Genomic DNA, 18143 nt, shown 5'->3' with positions numbered 1-18143 from the left:
GCAAATGTAAAATCCAACACCAGAGGAAGGGATGATAGTAGAGCTTAAATTCTGAGCATTCACTTGCAGAAGGCTATGGATAACAGTGGAAGCCCCAAATCCATTTGCAGGGCCCCACTGTGGCTTAAGCCACTGGTGGAATCCCTCTGACCATTGCCCAGACTGGTGAACAGCCTTGCTATCAGACTGGGTGCATGGGAAAGTGGACTAGTAGGATGTAATTTGGTTAAAATGTAACACCTTCTCAATTGTTTTCCCCTTGACTCGTGTTCGAGTTTTTACTTGGTTATCTTTTCAACAGACGTTTTTCCATGTTTTATTTTGTTATAGCAATTATGTTTTTTGCATTGTTTTGTTTTTGTATGCTTTTCTCTAGATGAATTCAGGTTAGATAGGTACATCTATAGAGACCATAACTGGATTAATAGTTTCTTGGGGCTCTGTCAGGGGAAGTGGGAGACCAATTTTTTAAAAACAATTTATTAGGGGCTCATACAACTCTTATCACAGTCCATACATACACATAAATCAATTGTATAAAGCACATCCATACATTCCCTGCCCCAATCATTCTCAAAGCATTTGCTCTCCACTTAAGCCCTTTGCATCAGGTCCTCTTTTTTTTCCCCTCCCTCCCCACTCCCCCCTCCCTCATGTGCCCTTGGTAATTTATACCTCGTTATTTTGTCATATCTTGCCCTATCCGGAGTCTCCCTTCCCCCCCTTCTCTGCCATCCCTCTCCCAGGGAGGTGGTCACATGTGGATCCTTCTAATCATTTCCCCCTTTCCAATCCACTCACCCTCCACTCTCCCAGCATCGCCCCTCACACCCTTGGTCCTGAAGGAATCACCCTGGATTCCCCGTGCCTCCAGCCCTCATATGTACCAGTGTACAACCTCTGCCCTATCCAGCCCTGCAAGGTAGAATTCGGATCATGGTAGTTGGGGGGAGGAAGCATCCAGGATCTGGGGGAAAGCTGTGTTCTTCATTGGTACTACCTCACACCCTAATTGACCCATCTCCTCTCCTAAACCCCTCTATGAGGGGATCTCCATTGGCCGACACTTGGGCCTTGGGTCTCTACTCTGCACTTCCCCCTTCATTAAATATGGTATATATATATATATACATATACACATACATACACATATATATACATATACACACACATATATACATATACACACATATATCTTTTTTTTTTTTGCATGATGCCTTATACCTGGTCCCTTTGGCACCTTGTGATCGCACTGGCCAGTGTGCTTCTTCCATGAGGGCTTTTTGCTTCTGAGCTAGATGGCCGCTTGTTCACCTTCAAGCCTTTAAGACCCCAGACACTATCTCTTTTGATAGCCGGGCACCATCAGCTTTCTTCACCACATTTGCTTATGCACCCATTTGTCTTCAGTGATCCTATCATGGAGGTGTGCAGTCAATGATATGATTTTTTGTTCTTTGATGCCTGATAACTGATCCCTTCGGGACCACTCAATCACACAGGCTGGTGTGTTTTTCCATGTGGACTTTGTTGCTTCTGAGCTAGATGGCCGCTTGTTTATCTTCAAGCCTTTAAGACCCCAGTCACTATCTCTTTTGATAGCCGGGCACCATCAGCTTTCTTCACCACATTTACTTGTTCACCCACTTTGGCTCCAGCAGTTGTGTCGGGAGAGTGAGCATCATAGAGTTCCAATTTAATAAAAGAAAGTATTCATGCATTGAGGGAGTGTTTGAGTAGAGGCCCAAGGTCCTTCCGCCACCTTAATACTTAACCTATAAATATAGACACATCGATCTACTTCCCCATCCTCCTATATATATTTGCATGTACATGTCTTTGTCTAGACCTCCATAAATGCCCTTTGACTCCTAGCTCTTTCCTCCATCTCCCTTGACTTTCCTCCTGCCCTACTACCATGCTTCCTCGCCACCTGGGCTAGAGTATACCTCTTCTCTAAGCAATCTTACCCTTGAATATTCCCCACCAGACCTGCCACTCCCCCCTCTCTACCATTTTGGGTCCCATGTTTTTCCCTTGTCCCTGTGTTTGTTAACACCACTTCCTTATCCCCCCTACCCCCCCACCCCAAGTCCCCCCCGGAACTGTTGGTCCCGTTGTTTTTCCTCCAGATAGTTCATCCAGCCCGTCCTATTCAGACAGACCTCTGGAGACACTAACATGCACGAAAACAAGACAGAGGAAAACAAAGCAACAGTATACAACCAAACAACAAAAACAAACCACTGACAAAGAACAAAACAAAACACTTCCCAAGAGAAAAGCTTGTAGTTAGTTCAGGGAACGTTTACTGGCCCTTAGGAGCATTTTGCAGTCCAGTCTGTTGGGGCACCATGCCCTGGCCCCAAAGTCCACTTTCAGCATTCCCTGGGGACCTTGCCACTCCACTCCCTTGCTGTTCCGCTGCACTCCCCTAGTGCTTTGCCTTGGTGTGGTGGGATCAGGTCATGTGCAATTCCCACACTGTGTCTCCAGTGCTGTCCCCTGTATTGCCCTTAGTCACTGAGGGGCATCATGTCTCATAGTGGGGCCAGCCATGTTGTTCTCTCTGTAGACTGGCTGCTCTACTCAGGAACATCCTCCTCACGGCCTGGTGGGCCAGGCTGTGTTCCACTCTCTCCTCCTACCCCTTCATCTTCTCCCGTGTGCTCTGATCAGATATGTCCATCTCCCGGAGCTGCAGAGTCAATATCGTCCTTTGGAACAAATTCTTTTCGGGGGAGGGGCAGGAATCCACTTAATTTATGGTGCTGGGGCCAGCCTCCCAGACCTCTCCACTGGTTGTGGGAGACCAATTTGCGGACTAATAATGAGTACAAGAAAGAAGAAAATGTTATAAATTTGATTGTCATTATGATTGCACAATATTTTAATATGTTTGAACCATTGAACTGTGTGTGAACTATGTATGCCAATAAAACTGTTAAATTAAAAAATTGTGAACAATATTTCAAATAACTAAAAAAAGTTTTCCTCACTTATTAAAAAAAGCAACAATAATTGGGGAAAGTACATTAACAGAACCTTCACCACATAGGATATTCAAAGAGTCAACAGACATATGAAAAGATGCTCTCACCTCATTAGCTACTGTTGTATGTAGGGTCACTGACTCAGCACCCACTGACAGCCACCCCGTGTACATGCAGGGAACACGGCCTGGTCCTGGACTGTGTGCACAACGGTGGTTTTGCTTGAGCCCCTGTGATCATCATTGTGTTTGTCCACTTCTCAAGGGTCTTTTTATTTTTCTGTGACGCTTTAGCTCTTCATTGCTTTTTGGTTGTCAAGTACCATCAAGTCAGATGCCAATCATAGTGACTATAAGTACAGCAGATCACACCATGCCTGGCCCCATGCCAGCCTCACAGTGGTTGCATGTTCGAGCCCATTGTTAGAGTCACTGTGTCAACCTGCCTCATCAAGGGCCTTCCCCCTTTGATAATCCTCCATTTTACCAAGCATGTCCTTTACCAGGCACAGGGCTCCCCTGAAAACGTGCTCAGAGTATGTGCGATGAAGTCTCATCATCCTCGCTTTTAAGGAGCATTCTGGGTGTATTTCTTTCAAGACAGATTTGTTTGTTCCGTTAGCAGATTATGGCACTTTCAATATTCTTTGCCAATACAATAATTCAAATGCGTCAATTCTTCTATGGTCTTCCTTATTAATTTAGAGAGTTGCAAATCAAAGCTATAATTATATACAATCTACCCTGCTAAAAAACACAGATAACAAATGTTAATGAGGATGTGAGATTGGAACACTTTATCAATTATTGATGGGGCTGAAAATGATGCACTCACAAGGGAAAATGATATGGCATTTTCTAAAAAGAGCCCCCAAACCCCAGAAATCTCTGTGATCCAGCAATCTCATTTCTCAGTATATACCCTAGAGATGTAAACATAGTGACAAGAACAGACTTATCCACACCTATGCTCACTGATGCTTTATTTAAAATAGCAACCAAGGTGAGAGTGGCGACACCAGGAGGGAAGGGGGTGTAGAAAGGGAGAACCGATCTTGGAGATCTATGTGTAACCTCTTCTCTGGGAGATGGGCAATGGGAAGGTGAGTGAGGGGAGATGCCGGGCAGTGTAAGATAAGATAAAATAATTATTTATAAACTATTAAGAGACCGGGGTAAGGGGGGAGCGGGGAGGGAGGGGGAGGGGGAAAAAGGGAAACCGAGCTGATTCCAGGAACCCAAGTGGAAGGCGAATTTTGAGAATGATGAGTGCAACGAATGTATAAGGGTGCTTTGCTCAATTGATGTATGTATGGATCATGAGAAGAGTTGTATGAGCCCCAATAAAAAGATTTATTAATAATAAAAAATAAAATAGCAACCAAATGGAAACAACCAAAGCACCTATCAACAGATGAGTGGGCAGGCAGACTGTGGGACATACATGCAGTAGAATGTTTTGCAACTGTAAGAATGATCATGAGTCTGCAAAACATAACATGGATGGACCTGGAGGGCCCAATGCCAACTGAAAGAAGCCAAGCATACAAGGACAGATAGCATAGGCTCCCTCCTTTCTAAGAAGGAAGCAATAGAGAACTAAAGAGCACTCAATGGTCATTCGTGGTTAGGGGAGGATACACTTCAGACTGTGTTGTTGTTGTTGTTAGGTACCACTGAGTGAGTTTAAAGCTCTAGCAACCCTGCACACAAGCGAATGGAAACAGTGCCCAGCCCGATGCCATCCTCACAGTTGTTGTGATGTTTGCGCTATTGTTTCAGCCACCATGTCCGCCCCTCATCAGCATGATGTCCTGTCCCAGGGACTGGTCTCTCCTGAAAACACAGCAAAGTGCAGGAGATGAAGTCTCACCGACCTGGGTTCCAAGCATTCTGGCCGTTTTGTCTTCCAAGGCAGACTTGTTGGCTCTTCTGGCAGCCCACGATATTTTCAGTATTCTTTGCAAGCAGCATAATTCAAATGCATTGCTTTTTCTTCAATCTTCCTTATTCAATATCCAACTTTCATATGCATATGAGGTGATTGTCAATACCTCGGCTTGGGTCAAGCGCACCTTAATCTTCAAAGTAACACCTTTGTTTTTCAATACTCTGACAGGTCTTTTGCAACAAATTTATGCAGTGTGATGTGCCATTTGATCTCTTGACTGATGCTTTGATGAGCTTTGATTGTGAATCCAGGCAAGATGAAATCCTGACAACTTCCATCTTTTCTCAGTTTATCAAGAGATACTTGCAGCTGTTTGTTTTCCACGCCATCAATTTTCCTAAAGCATTGTTTCTATCATTTCATTCACCAAGTCCTCATCCTCAACAACTCCCTTCCTTACCACATTCTACATTCTGCAGCCTGGCACTTATGCTCTGCCCTTGCACTTCTCTTCCTGCACTGGCTCCATGTGCCAACCAATCTGTATTGCTCACCATCATCAAACCAATCCAGGTTTTCTTCATAATGCCTTCGCTCTACTTCTATCTCCTACTCATCATCTTTTATCCTAAGCCAATCTCAGACGATAAACCAGAGGCTGCTATTTGTCTGTAATATCCGTCTCCCCTTCCCCTTCTTTAGAATTAGAACCAGTAGTTCTTGGCTTGGCACCTAGTCACCAAATAGAGACAATAGTTGGCCCTTTCTGCATTCACAGAGTCAACCAACCAGGGATTGAAAAAAAAATCCTAATCTATAAACAACTAGTTCTTTTGATGTGATCCTGCTCAATACTTGTCCTCATGAAGTGATCACTTAAGATATGGGTGATATTGGTACAGATTAGAGCACTCGACACATGGAATCCAGGACATTTAGACCCCTCAAGAACAGTAGTGGGAGTGTGATATCATGAGGGTACCGTGAGGGTGGGGGGCAGGGGAGAAAGGTTGGATTTATAGCCCACCCCTTCGAGGGGGATGAATAACAGAAATGTGGGAGAAGGTGTAAAATATGAAATAACAATATATAATTAACCAAGGATTCATGAGGGTAGAAAGGTGAGGGAGGGAGGGGAAAAAGAGGAACTGATACCAAGGGCTCAAGTAGAAGTAAAATGTTTTGGAAATATTGATGGAAACATAGGTACTAGTGTGCTTAATAAAATTGAATGATGGATTGTTATAAGATTTATAAGAGTCCCCCAATAAAGTGATTAGTAAAAAATATGGGTGCTATAGCAAAGTGTGGTTAAGAAATAATTGCATTTGGGATCTAAAAAGTTTGTCTTAAAACGAGCAGCCATCTAAGTGAGAGGTCAGTGTGGTAGTTACCTAATCTGGTGTCAATTTGGCACTTCAGAGGAATAAGAGTGGAGGGGTGGAGTCTAGATTGTCAATCAGCTCAGAGCCAATAAGGCTTCTGTGGGCATGACTTTCTCCTGAGAATTCTGGGAAATCTGGTTTTCCCTCCTTGGAGGCAGGAGAGATTCTCTTGATTCACTCCCTTGGAGACATTCTAGTGACAAGACACATGGGAGACTCTCTACTGACCAGACACATGGCACTATGCTGATAGACCCCGTCCTGGGAACAGGAGAAGCCACATTGAGACCTCTGCCAGCGCTGAGATGCTTACACCACTGGATCCAAAGACTTTCTACCCACTGGCCTGTGATGGTCCTGCATTTGGCATCATTGCATGTGTTTTATGAATCTGAAGAGGACTTTAAAGACTGGTATCAGACATATGGGCTAAGATCGGACTTATGGGCTTGGACTGGACTGGGTTGGGATGCTTTCTTAATGGACAATTTCCATTTATATAAAACTCTTTCTTGTACACATATGAGTTTCTATGGATTTGTTTCTTTAGTCTCCCCAGACTAATACAGTCAGCTAATTTCAAATGAAAGGAGCACACCAGCCTTTGTGATCCACGGATTGTAAATAATAAAATCCAAGATCAGAGGAGGGTGATTATATTAAAGCTTACATTCTGAGCATCAATTTTCAGAAGGCTATGGCAGGGGAAAGAACAAGATTCCCTACATAGATTAAGCCTCTACAGCAATTTTTTAAAGATCATTTCATTGTGTGTGGGGCCTCTTAAAACTGTTACAATCTATACATCAATTGTATCAAATATGTACATATTTGTACATATACTGCCATCATTCTGTTCTAGACATTTACTTTCTATTGAGCCCTTGGGATCAGCTCCTCTTTTTCTCTCCTTCCTCCCCCACCTTTGTGACCCCTTTATAGATTATAGATTGTTTTTATTTTCATATCTCACACCGACCACTGTCTCCCTTCCCTGTGGTTTCTGTTGTTATTCCCCCTGGAAGGGGTGTGTGTGGTTATGTGCCCTTCGAGCAATGGGGTTTTCAAAAATGTACTTCAAGTTCATTTGTTTGTAAGGTATTCCCCAGCATTCTGAAAATCAGTGTGCTAACTGTGGAGGTCTAAGCCTGTAAAGATGAAGGATAACTACTTGCCCATATGAAAAAAATAATTTTAAATAAGGGAGCACCGAGATAATTAATGTGAAGTTTGTTTAGGACTGGAAACGAACAAAACTCCCCACTAAACTCACTGCCACCGAGTCCATTCTGACTCATAGTGACCCTACAGACTAGGGTCAAACTGCCCCTGTGGGTTTCTGAAACTGTAACACTTTAAGGGAATAGAAAAACCTCATCTCTCTCCTACAGAGTGGCTGGTGGTTCAGAACTGCTAATCTTGTAGTTAGCAGCCCATCAAGTGACCACTACACCACGAGGGCACCTTAAAACTGGACAGTAGCATGCAAGTACACATTTCATTAACTTTGAAAACGAAAGAGGCAGGCAAGCACTAAAAAGTTTTAACTAAGATGAACAACCTTAGAATGATTTATTCAATTTTAACGTTCTAAATCTCTGCATTCACATCATTTGTTTTCTGGTTCCAGATATAGATGGGAAAACCTTGATTTGAAAAATAAAAGGTTATATGTTATATTTGACATTGTATATTTTTTTAATGGAAAGGAAAAGAGTAAATTCAAGCACATGACAAAGTCCACTACCATGTTTTCAAAGTGGGTGTGTATAGTGCTGTTCATTCACGATAACTATATGGGTTTGTAATCTAATTGGTAATGTTTACAATACTTTCGACATTGTGTAAGATGAGCTCTGAATGCCTTACATGCTGTAAAGTATTTTGGTCTCTCTACTCCAAGGATGCGTAAGTGTTATATAGTAATTATCCGTACTGTTAGTCTTATTCCCAAACTGTGATAACGGATTGCATGTGTGAGAGGAAATACCTCTCAGTACACTGCTAATACTCAGGGTAACCAATTTGCAAATGAACCAATGCAGGACACAGACATGTAGTTATAACCGTGTCCCATAGACTCACAATAGCGGAAGCTCTCAACCATCCTAATGCTGCGACCCTTCATACAGTTCCTCTGTTGTGGTGACCCCAGAACCATAAAATTATTTTCATTGCTACTTCTTTATGATAATTTTGCTACTGTTCTGAATCAGGTGACCCCTGTGAAAGAGTCATTCAACCCCCAAAGGGTCGCCGCCTGCAGGTTGAAAACCACTGGCTTAGGTCATTCATACAGGGCCAGAACACCAAGCATTTGGATGGCACCACCAAAGCAAAGACTCCGCTGCCATCGAGTCGATGCTGACTCATAGCGCCTACACAGGGTTTTGGAGGCTCTAAAACTTTACAGGAGTGAATAGCCTCATCCCTCTCCCTTTGAGCCAATGACCTGGAGGTGGGTTTGAACCAACGACCTGGAGGTTGAACAGGGCCACCAAGGTTCCTTCAGGGTCACCAGGGTCCTTCAGGGTCACCAGGGCTCCTTGTAGAACAACAATCCCCTGAAAGAACGTCATGCACTCAAACTGCATTTATTGAGTCTATCAACTTCTTACGGAGCCCTGTTGGGGTAGTGGTTACCCATTGGGTTGTGAGCCTCAAGGCCGGCAGTTCAAAACCATCAGCTGCTCCACGGGAAAAACACAGGGCTTTCTATTCTCCTAAATAGTTACATTCTCAGAAACTCACAGGAGCAGTTCTGCTCTGTCATATAGGGTCACTCAGGGTTCACGTCGACTCAGCGGAAGTGAGTTTGGTTTTTTGATTTTGGTTATCTACTACTGATAGGAGCCCTGGTGGTGTTCCCTGGTTACGTGTGGGAACATTAGCTACAAGCTCCGCAGTTCCAAACCATCAGCTGCTCTGCAGGGGAAAGACGCGGCTTTCTACTTCAGTAAAGAGTTTCAGCCTCTGAAAACCACAGGGCCAGTTCTACTGCATCTTAAACGTGGCAATGAGTCAGAATTGACTTGCTGGCAGTAAGTTTATTATTCTTTTAAACATTTTATTAGGGGCTCATACAACTCTTACCACATCCATCCATACATACATTGTGTAAAGCACATCTGTACATCCATTTCCCTCATCATTGCATTTTCTTTCCACTTAAGCCCTTTGCATCAGGTCATCTTCCCCCCTCCTCCCCACACCCCCCTCCCTTGTGAGCCCTGATAATTTATAAATTATTATTTTGTCATCTCTTGCCCTGTCTGACGTCTCCCTTCACCCCCTTTTCTGTTGTCCGTCCCCCAGGGAGGAAGTCACATGTAGATCCTTGTAAACAGTTCCCTCTTTCCAACCCACTCTCCCTCTACACTCCCAGTATCGCCATTCACATCCTTGGTCCTGCATGTATCATCCGCCCTGGATTCTCTGTGCCTCCAGCTCCTATCTGCACCAGTGTACTTCCTCTGGTCTGTCCAGACTTGCAAGGGAGAATTTGGATCATGATAGGGGTGTGTGGGAGGGGGGGAGGAAGCATTTAGGAACTAGAGGAAAGCTGTATTCTTCATCGGTGCACATCACACCCTGGCTGACTCATCTCCTCCCCTAGCCCCCTCTGCAAGGGGATCTCCAGTGGCCGACGAATGGGCTTTGGGTCTCCATTCTGCACTTCCCCCTTCATTCACTATGGTAAGATTTTTTTTGTTCTGATGATCCCTCACCACCTCGTGATTGCACAGGCTGGAGTGCTTCTTCCATGTGGGCTTTGTTGCTTCTGAGCTAGATGGCTGCTTGTTTATCTTCAAGCCTTTAAGACCCCAGACACTATCTCTTTTGATAGCCGGGCATCATCAGCTTTCTTCACCACATTTGCTTATTCACCTGCTTTGTCTTCAGCGGTTGTCAGGAGGGTGAGCATCATAGAATGCCAATTTAATGGAAGGAAATATTCTTGCATTGAGGGAGTACTTGAGTAGAGAGGCCCAATGTCCTCCCGTCACCTTAATACTAAACCTATCAATATAGGCACATAGATCGATTTCCCCGTCCTCATATATATATATATTTGTATATGTACATGTCTTTGTCTAGACCTCTATAAATGCCCTTTGTCCCCCAGCTCTTTCCTCTATTTACCTTGACTTTCCTCTTGTCCGACTATCATGCTCCGTCCCCACCTGGGTTTCAGCAATACCTCTTCGTTTCATTACCCTTGATTGTGCCCTACCAGGTCTGCCACACCCACCTCACCACCAATTTGGATCACTTGTTGTTCCCTTTCCCCTGGGTTTGTTGACACCACTTCCTTACCCCCCACCTCTCCCTATCCCATGCCCCCCCCAGGACTGTCGGTCCTGTTGTTTTTCCTCCAGCTTGTTCATCCAGCTTATCTTATTTAGACAGACCTGCCAAGATAATAACATGCACAAAAATAAGACAGAGCAAAACCAAGCAACAATATACAACAAAACAACAACAAACCACTGACAAAGAACAAAACAAAACACAACAAGAAAGAAAAGCTTGTAGTTAGTTCAAGGATCGTTTGTTGGCCTTTAGGAGTGTTTTCCAGTCCTGACTTTTGGGGCACCACACTCTGGCCCCAAAGTCCATCTTCAACATTCCCTGGGGACCTTGCCGCTCCATTCTCTTGCTGTTCTGCTGCACTCCCCCAGTGCTTTACCTCAGTGTGGTGGGATCAGGTCAGGAGCAATTCCCACACTGTGTCTCTGGTGCTGTCCCACGCAGGGCCATTGGTCAGTGAGGGACGTCATGTCTCATAGTGGGGCTGGCCATGTCATCTTCTCTGTGGACTGGCTGCTCTAATTGGTGTCATCCTCCTCAAGGTCTGGTGGGCTAGGATGTGCTCCACTCTCTCCTCCCCCCCTTCATCTGCTCTTGTGTGCTCCGATCAGGTATGTCCCTCTCCTGGAGCTGCAGATTCAATGCCGTCCTTTGAAATAAAATTTTCTGTGGGGAAGGGCATGCATCCACTTAGTATTTGGTACTGGGGCCAGTCCCCCAGACTTTCCACTGGTTCCCTACTCCACGCCAGAATGTTGCATTCACACCTTGGGGCACTGAGTTTATGGCAGTAAGTTTTTATGGGGTCACTCTGAGTCGGAATAGGTAGCGATACCTATTACCTGTCAGGCCTGGTATCTGTTCTCAAAACGCTCATAGTTCAATGAACCCATGCTATGGAACTGATTTCAGTTCATAGCAACCCAGGAGGACCAAAGAGAAACAATCCTTAGAGGTCTGGTCAAAGCAGGCCGCCCCGTGGTGGTTAATGAGCTCAAGTGGCTTCAGGGGAGGCTGGTGGGTTCTGCCACGGGGGCAACACATGACTGGTACACTGGGTTTGAGGTCATTCACGTTCTCAATAACAGGCAGGTGGGTACTCTTATTAATCCTGTTTTTTCCTGATAATTGGGGTTCATAGACATTAATGTGCTAACGATACTCAAACCTAGGAATTCTGACGCCAGTCGCCGTACACTTAAACTGCTTTCCTGCCTCTGAGAGATGTGATCCTTATACACAATGATAGCCCTATTCATTACCTGTTACATACGTTGCATATATTACTTTTCCTGAATAGGGAGCCGTATGGTGATGGATCTTTGGAGAAAAAATTTGGGAGGCTAGTTCTGTTTTATCACTTTTGCTACTAACTTGGAGGACCTAAAGAGTGTGGAAATTTGATAACACAGCTGACCTAAAAGATGAGAGAGAAGGCAGGCAGCTCCAACAGAAGCAAGATTCTTACACGCCCCAGCAGATGCTGGAATGATGGGGTCTGGGTTCTATCAGAGAACCTCGCCTCCCTTATTACACACACGCTGGAAGCTACGGCGGACACACTCCACTCAGGGTGGTTCTAGCTGTCCTCAACTCACAGCGAAGGTTCCTTTTCCGACTCCAGGAGAGCCCAACACTCTGGAAGTTCGGCCGGGGTCGCTTCGCGCGGGGAAACAAAGCTCTGAGAAGATGCGAGTAGGTTCCCTAGGTAACCGCCCGCCGAGGTCCCTGGGGCCCAGCGGCACCTGCCACGAGCCGCGCCTGGCGCCAGGGGGCGCGGAAGCGCGTCGGTCCCCGCGGCCCGCAGGCCCCGCCCCGCCCGGCCCCCAGCCCCGCCCTTCTCCACGGGGACCGGCCGCTCCCAGCCCCGCTCCCGGCGCAGGCGCAGTCGCGCTCTCCCGCGCCGGCTCCCAGCGCAGTGCGCCCGCCGCGGCGGACAGCAGCCGGGTCAGGTAGCTGTCTTCGCGTCTAGTTGCCTCGGAGCGCGCGCTCGGCGGCTCGGCGAGCATCCCCGAGCGCCCGGAGCAACCGCGGTGGGTTCTTGAGGTGAGCGCGGCCGCGGGAGGGAGAGGCCTGGGGCGCGGGCGTCGGAGGACCGCCCTCCTAGGCGCCCGCGCGCCGCCTCCCGCGGACCGGCCGGGAGGGGCGGCCACTGCAGGTGCCCGCGCGGCGGAGGTGAGGCGCCGGGATCCTGCTGCTCCGCCGGCCGCGCGCGCTCCCCCCTCGGCCGCCGGCTCCGAGCCCCCCGCGGCGGGACGGAGCCGGGCGCCCTTTGGGGCGGCGGGTGGGCGTCGGGCGGCGTCGGCCCGGCCCCCAGCGCCTCGCTGTCGCCGCCTCCCTCCCCTGGGCTCGGGCTAGTTACTCATTAACCGCGCCGGCCCGGGCACCTGCGGGCGGCGAGAGCGGCCCGAGCGCGGACGCGGGGTCGCCAGTGGCCTGGGGCTGGCGCGGAGTCCCCAGGGGCCAGGTGCGGGTCGCAGCCCGCGGGGCGCCCGCGGAATGCAGCGGTGGCGAGGGCCGGCGCGCTCGTTCCCGAGCCCTCCGAGGGCTGGACCGGTCCGCTCGACGCCCGCCGGGGCGTAGAGGTCACCGCGGAGGTCTCGGTGAAACCCGGCGGGCGAGACCTGACTCTGGTTTCGGGTCATTGTGCTTACACGGCCCTAGCGTCGACCATTCTCCCGACCTCCTGGGGGAAAAGCCAGCTTAATGCACTGCGAGAGTGAGGCGCTGGAGTCTGCGGCTCGCGAAAAGTTTCCAGTTTTTATGGTCTTAAAGACAAGCAAACGCCCCTTGCTCCAAAACAGTGACCACCAACGTTCACGGCCGAGGGAGGGCTTGAACTTGGAGAGCGCTGAGTTCACAGTGATTCCTGAGAGGCAGAAATTTAGCGTTCATGGACAAGTTAGCACCTCCTGAGACTACCTGTTTCTCACACTGCCGTTTTCCTCCAACTCTTTGCTTCTTGCAGTGTTGGGACAGAGCCACGTAGCTTTTCACATGGAACGATTACATAATTGGAGGAGAGACGGATAAGCGGATTAAAGCAAACTCTTCTGTTGTAAGTCTATTGAAAAGTCCCGTTTCTGCTCATTATTATCCTCCTTCCTCCAATGCTTTTTTTACATGCAGCTTTGGTTTTAAAAATGGTGAATGACAAATCAAGGAGAAAAGAGGCAGAAGTAGCTTTGTAGACTGATCATAATAAATAGTTGATACTGTTAAATAGCCACGGAGGCTATTTGTACAGAGCCTTGTTCTGTTACTTATTTACTAGTGCTGTGCATTTTTTAAAATAAAGCTTTATTGAAAGCATAAGAGATTTGAATGAGGAACTCAGTAGCTTACATAGAGTGAAGTCTGCATTTTACTATTTGGACAAATAGTGTAGTCTCAATACGCTATTTTTAGTTATATAGTTTGACGACAATAGTCAATTTCTAACTGTTAGATGGAAAAGCCTTTTAAAATTTTTTCCTTTTTCTGTTTTGGTAATGTTAATATGTTAGTGTTTTTCGTGCGACAAAGTAGATACATATTTTTATAACTTGTAATTTTGGCAAATCATCTGGATATTTGATCGTCAGCTGATTTGTGTTTTAATTAGATCCACTTGCTCTTTTGAATTCATGTAGTTATGCAAATACGACTTTTTACTACAGCATTTTCTTTCCCCCAATTTTCCTTACACCCTAAACACCAAGATAATACTCCCTCAAAAATTATTTTTAGCTGCAAAGTTTGGCACCTTCATTTTTTAATATGGCAGAACCAAACATTGCAACACTTTCACAATTATGGTAGCATGTATATATTTCCCTTCCTGAGTTCCACTCTGAACAAATAGTGAGCCAGCCAGATAAAAAGTGGCTAGATCTGTTTTTTAAGTTTTAGTCCCGTCAAGTACTGTGAACATGACCTTGAATAAATCACTGAGCTTCAGAGTCTCTTTTCTCATGGGAGGAGAATTTGGTCAAACCATGTCATGTTGCTCTTAATCTGCTGTTCTTCATGTGGTTCAACCTAAAAGAAAGTTCATGACGGTGGGAGACGATTCAGTGAGACATTCCACATGGGACATGGGTGGAGCCAGCGTGAAGGAACAGATGTTGGCGGGAGCATGTGTCAGGCACTACACTTTTTTGCTTTGCGGACCTAACTCCTTTCGTCTTCACAACATTCCTGGGCTACAGGTGTTGGTAGCATGTTGTACACGTGGGAAAACGGAGGCTCAGAGTGTAACATAACTTGCTTATGGTCTCATAACTTTTCATGGTTGTCTACAAAGCAAATTCACTGCCATCGAGTCACTGCTAGCTCATAGCAACCCTAGTGGACAAGGTAGAACTGCCCTTGTGGATCTCTGAGACTATAACTTTCTAGGAGTAGAAAGCCCTGTTCTCCTGTAGAGCTGCTGATGGTTTCGAACTGGAGACCGTTCGGATATGAGCCCAATGCAGATCCACTAGATGTTACAATATACCTAATATTACTGTAATCCTAAGGGGCTTCAAGAAGTTCGTGAGAAAATGAAATAGAAAGGTAATGGAATGACTTTTGAAGATTTCTCGTATGTAATTCCTGTGTGACTAGACATTTTCTAATCAAGTCAAATATTCAGTGTGCATCTATTCTGCAAGTTAATGAGGCAACTGTTTAATTCCATATTTTCCTTTTTTAAAGCATTGTTCATATGTATGTTTATATCTTATGTAATTTTAATAAGTGCCAAATAGACAGTTACTAGAATTGTTGAGGAGGAGGTAGGAAAGACAGGTAAATAGTGGACAGAGACTGATTATTAGGGAAACTTTTGAGAATATTCAGGGGCAGACACTTTTTCAACTACGATCTAGTTACGAAGCACTGTGGTTATTATTCATTGGGCTGCGGCCCACAACTCCTCGGGAGAAAGACGGGCTTTCTACTCCTGTAAGCAGTTATCTAGGAAACTCACAGGGGCAGTTCTACCATGTCTTACAGGGTTGTGATGGGTTGGCATTGACTCGAGGGTAGTCAGTTTGGGTTTTAACAAAGGGTAGTCAATGGTTACTAAAATTAAGAACTTAATGCGCTTGACATCCAAATAAAGAAAATAATATCTACATGTTTGAAAACATCTTTCCTGGTTAGTGTCTCTGGCTCTGTTTGGTTATCCTAGCTTAGTTACCTAGGCAGTTTTTTGTTTTTCTCTCATGGATACTTCCTTAGCACCCAGTACAGCCCTGTTTTTTGGTATTTATTTGTTATAATGTTTACATTGTATTTATGTAATTATTAACAAGGTAGTGTTCTCTAGTTTACAAATGCTTAAATCATCTTGCAAAATGTTATAGCTTCCTGGGGGCACAGTGGATTAAGCCTTGGGCTGCTAACAGAGGTCAGCTGTTGGAACCTCCTGGCTGCCTCAAGTGGGAACGAGGAAGCAATCCATTTCTGTAAAGATTTGTAGTCTCAGAAAAGCTATAGGACACTTCTCTGTCTTGCAGGTTGCTGTGTGTCAGTGTCCACTCAATGACAGTGGGATTGGGTTTGGGTCTCAAGTTTAGTGTGCCCATTAGGTACCATGCTGTGTTTGGTGGTGGTCATGGAAGAGTGTTCAGAGTGTGTAGGATTTGATATAGCAACAGAAACTGAAATAAGTGTCCAGAGAGACTTGAGGGGACTCAGTGGTGGTGTAACACAGCTAAGCATTCGAAAATGTCAGATGTTCCAACTCAACCAGCCGCTCTGCAAGACAAAACCAAACTCACTGCCATCAAGTCAATACCTACACATAGACGCTATAGGACAGGATAGAACAACCCCTGGGAGTGTCCAAGAAGAAAGCTTTATGGAATAGAAAGCCTCATCTTAGCTACAGGGAAGAGAAGATATATTCAGGGGGAAGTTTAGCACCAAGGAAACAAATAACACTCCTAGTTCTTTAATCCTTCCTACCCCCACTATTAAGGACCTCAGTCCTACCTTGCAAATCCTGCTAGACTGGTGTATGTAAACTGGTACAGATAAGAACTTTCAGTATACGGAATTTGGGCTATAGAAACCACATTACAAACAGTAATGGGAATAACAATTCTAGGAGGGGAGGGGAGGGGAAGGGAAGGGGAAAAGGATAGCAGTGGTGGTGGAATAACCCCCCTCGAGGGGGACGAATACCAGGGTAGTAGGTGAAGGAATAAAGTGGGTGGTGTAAGATATGTATAAATAAAATATAAAGGGCTTGAGGGGGTGGGTAGGGTGGGGGAGGGAGGGAATAAAGAGGCGCTAATATCAAAGGGCTCAGGAAGAAAGATAATGTTTTGAAATTGTTGATGCCAACATTTGTATATGTCCGCTTGATATAATGGTTGCATGGATTGTTATATGTAGGAGCCTCCAATAAAATGCTACATTAGTTAAAAAGAAAAAGAAAGCCCCATCTTTCTCCCATGGAACAGCTAGCTGGTGGTTTTGAACCGCTGACCTTGCTGTTAGCAGCCCAATACTTAACCACACCACCACCAGGGCTCCTCCAGTAAGGATTAAAGCCTAGAAACCCCATGGGACAGCGCTACTCTGTCCTAGAGGATTGTTCTAGTGATGCCGGTGGGAAAGAAGAGGGGAACGCAGGCACACCCTGGAGGTACTGCTGTTTGGTAGACCATTACAGCAAAGCAAAAACTGCAGTAGACAGAATCCCATGAATGTTTTGGTTTCCCAGTACATGTAATAGTTGTTTATACTACACTATAGTCTTAATAGATTGTGCAATAATTATGAAAAAGTCTGAAATATTGTGAGAATTAACAAAATGTGAGACAAACATGAAATGAGCACGTGCAGTTGGAAAAAATGACACTGATAGACTTGCTTAATTCTCCATGGCCACCACCTTCAGTATCTGAATTGTAATAAAGTACAATAAAACGAGGTATGCCAGTTACTTGAAATGGGAGCATTAATTAACATGCTCGGCCTATTGTTTTTCTTATGATATCTCTTTTAACTTGAAACTAAATGAGGCAGTTCCATCTGTTTAAATTGTATATAGTCATGATTAGAAAAAAATAATCTTGAGCTTGGAACTGAACTCACCCCTATGACTCAATTTTCACTCAAACAATAGATTGACCTTTAAGGTGAACAGAAGGGCCCTGGTGATGTAGTGGGTGATGCCTTGGTCTGCTAACCACAAGGTCAGCAGTTCGAACCCACCAGCTCCTCCTGGGGAGAAAAGAGGCTTTCTGTTATACAGAGTTACAGTCTCAGGAAACCCACTGGGGCGGTTCTACCCTGCTCTCGAAGGATCTGTGAGTTGGAATCCATTTGAAAGCAGTGGGTCTGGCTTATGAGGTAAACGATAGCACTCCTAAGGAGCCTGGGGCGTAGTGGTTATGTGTTGGGCTGTGTTCTGCAAGGTCAGGCTTTTGAAACCCCCAGTCACTCCAAGAGAGCAAGATGGGGCTTTCTGCTTCATAACGCGTTACAATCCTAGAAACTCATAGGCAGTTCTACCTTGTCCATGAGTGAGTTTGGTTCGGGTTTATAATGACTCCTTAGGACAGCCAACCATGGTTACTCAAGA

At 45.6% G+C, this 18143-nt stretch overlaps 1 protein-coding gene across 2 annotated transcripts in view; it reads left to right on the top strand.

Annotated features, from left to right (window-relative positions):
- The first annotated feature begins 12473 nt into the window (after positions 1-12473).
- The window catches only part of RAB3IP (RAB3A interacting protein), a 53217-nt gene continuing 47547 nt past the window's right edge, over positions 12474-18143 (top strand). The window contains exons 1-2 of one of the 2 annotated variants that reach the window (XM_075551287.1): positions 12474-12625; positions 13548-13637. The gene's annotated coding sequence lies outside the window, so the exon portion shown is untranslated. The remainder of the gene's footprint in view (positions 12626-13547; positions 13638-18143) is intronic. The other variant, XM_075551288.1, reaches the window with a different exon arrangement.

This window comes from Tenrec ecaudatus, chromosome 6 (assembly GCF_050624435.1).
Source record: "Tenrec ecaudatus isolate mTenEca1 chromosome 6, mTenEca1.hap1, whole genome shotgun sequence".
Classification (NCBI taxonomy): domain Eukaryota; kingdom Metazoa; phylum Chordata; class Mammalia; order Afrosoricida; family Tenrecidae; genus Tenrec; species Tenrec ecaudatus.
Note: the sequence above shows the minus strand (reverse complement) of the source record. Positions and strands in the feature narration are given on the sequence as shown.